Source organism: Pteropus vampyrus, unplaced genomic scaffold (genome assembly GCF_000151845.1).
Source record: "Pteropus vampyrus isolate Shadow unplaced genomic scaffold, Pvam_2.0 Scaffold82, whole genome shotgun sequence".
Taxonomy (NCBI): Eukaryota; Metazoa; Chordata; class Mammalia; order Chiroptera; family Pteropodidae; genus Pteropus; species Pteropus vampyrus.
In genome coordinates, this window is record NW_011888863.1 from 6,979,320 (window position 1) to 6,982,362 (window position 3,043).

The window sequence follows — 3,043 nt, forward strand, 5'->3', positions numbered from 1 at the left end:
GAAATAAACTTGGGGGTTGAGATAATAGTATAACAGGAAGTTCACTTTTGCTACGTATACTTCTTTATTAAAAAATTATAACCAGCAATGTATTTGTATTTATAATTTATAACAGATGGGCTAAGACTTCAGATTTGGGATTGTTATTCTCCATTCATTATATGAAGAGAAATGTGATGTCCGTTTGTCCCATTAATAGTGATTTTAATTTGATCACATGGTTAAGATGGTCTATGGTATTCCTGTCAAAAATATATAACCTGAGTATAATTATAAGGAAACACCAGGCATACTTAACAGTTGGATCCTGGCAATCAGAGCCTCCTCAGCCTCTCTCCTGACCTTAGAATGTATGCTCTGCCCACCATTCCCACAGCGGGAGCTGTTTTAAGGACTTAGTCTTTAGTAAATAAGGTGTTGATAAGAGCACTGGACTGTATATGTGACTGAACCCAATTAAGGCCTCCATATAAACTTTTAAGGTTCCAATGGGTAAGGCAGAAGTCCACTTATCTTGGAGTCATCCAAAGCAAGCTTTGTATGTAAGTTCCGTTGCTTATTTAAACCTGCCATCTACCAATCTGGAGTGGTCTGTCTCTTCCTGGTCCTCTGTGCACAAAGGCCAGTTTGTGAACCAACACCAATTTGAGAGACTTTTTAAAAATATCAATGTGAAGAAATGCAAAATAAGATTGTGAAACTGTTCCAGATTAAAAGAGACTAATGAGACATGACAAAGAAATATGATCCAGAATTTTCTTTTGCAATAAAGAACAATATTGAACAACTGGAGATATCTCAATAAGGTCTGTTGATTAAAACATACAAATTAATAATTAATACTTGACTAATTAGTAAACTTACTAATAATTAATATAGGTATAAAATTCTAGGGTCTTTTTTTTCTTTCAAAATTTGACTGTATTGTTACACTATCTTCTAGCAATATTGCTTCTATTGATAGCCTGAGGCTAACCTATTATGTAAATTTTTGTTTTCCTACCTGAATGCCTTATAATTCTTTCTTTGTTCTTGCAGTTCAGTAACTTTCTGAAGGCATGTCTCAGTGCTAATCTTACTGTATAGATTTTTTTCCTTGAACATAATATACTTCTTTGACCTTCAGAATAAAGCTATCATTTCAGGATTTTTTCCTTCTATTTTAGATTTGAATATTTTTTTTCTATTTGTTCACTTCTCTTTTTAAGAAAAAAGTACCAATGATGTATTTGTTAGGTATCTTTATCTATGTTCCATGTCTATTATCATCTGTATATTCAATTTTAAATCATTGTCCTTGAATTGCAATATCTTATTCACTATATCCCTGCCTGAGTTTTCAATTGTATGTGTGTGCATGCATGAGAGAGAGAGAGAGAGAGAGAGAGAGAGAGAGAGAGAGAGAGTGTGTGTGTGTGTGTGTGTGTGTGTGTGTGTGTGTATGTTTGGATGCTAACCTGGTTTTTGTCTCTACTGTGCTATTTTTCTCTTCCTTTTTTATTCTGAGCTCCTAAGTTCACTTTTCACTTCTTTCTGTAGTCTCTTCTTTGAACATTTTTGAATCTACTTGTTGACCTTTTTTTTAAAAGAGAGTTCAGTGCTGTAATTTGTTTGAGAAAATGGAAACTCTTTGTCTGACTTCATGTTTCAATTGCTAAATTTCCATTTGGTTTGTGTTCCTTATCTGCCTCTTCATATCTTTCTCCTAGATTTTATATATATTTCATATTGCATATTACATAATTCTTTCTGATTATGACATCCTCAAATAAAATTACTTACCTCCTGAAAAAATAGATTGAGAACAGGAGAGGAGATATGGGGAAAGAAGAGATCTATGACTATACACAATTACCATTTGTGGCCTTGAAAAGGCTTTCATCAAATTTGTAATTTTATTACTTTTTTTTATCTTGGACATATCAGTTTTTCTAGAAGGATGGTGTGGCTCCAGACAAAGTCTCTTAAAGATATAGGCTATCTGTGTTAAAATCTAGTAATTGTCATTTCTTCTTCCCAATCACTCATTCACTCTTCACTCTTTGCTCTGCTGAAAATCTAGGGAGTAAATAATAGAAATAGTGTGACAGCATGATTTGACCCTTGACACTTAATGATATCTAAATATTAAAAGGAATCAAATTTTCTCAGGACTGCCATCTCTTTTCCTGCTACCCATACAACCTTCAGATTTTGACATTCTAATCAGGTTGAACTCTGGATTGAGATACCTTTTGGGGGAAATTCTGCACTTGCCAGAGTCCCAGTAGGCATGACTTCGCTCTCAGCACTTCTCCTCCTGATTCAGAGTGTTTGACAGGTGAACTTCACTGTATACGCTTTGCAATTGAGAGAACTTAATTCACTGAATATGGATTATTTTCTCTGTTTTTTAATTTTTTTTTTTTGGTGAAGTTTCTGTTGTTTTGTAAGAAAGATGTGGGAACAAATAAAAATGCCTTTATTCAACAATGTAAACATAAAATTATTTGGGGAGTAAACTTATTTTCTGTATTCTTATCTTCTTTAAATTGAATAGGAGCCTATAACATATTATGGAAAATTTTGAAGTAAAATTCAAAAAAGTTTAAAATCTTGGAGAAAATAAAAGTAGTTGGATTCAGATTTTCTATGTGAACTTTACAATCTCGGGTTATGGGCAATGTACTGTATGCTTATGAATATGTATTAGCTACAATACAGATTTTGCTTAAAATTTTTTACTTGAAAATTTCATAGTAGCAGGCAGCCAGAATCTGCAATTATGCTACCATTTAGTGTTGTGTAAAATTCCACTTGATGCTAATTATACTTAATGATTATACTTCTTAACAGTAATTACAGTAGAAAATCTGTAAACCAGAATTATCTTTATTCATTTGGTAGGCTGGGTTTTTAGTAAGAAAAAGAGATGTAAAACTTTAGCAATATAGATGTCCTGGCCATAAATTATATTTATCAACTGAATAATATCTAGACTAAATCATTTAGTGCTACATTAGAATTATAATGTTCATGGTGAGTTCCATATGTTTTTTCTCAT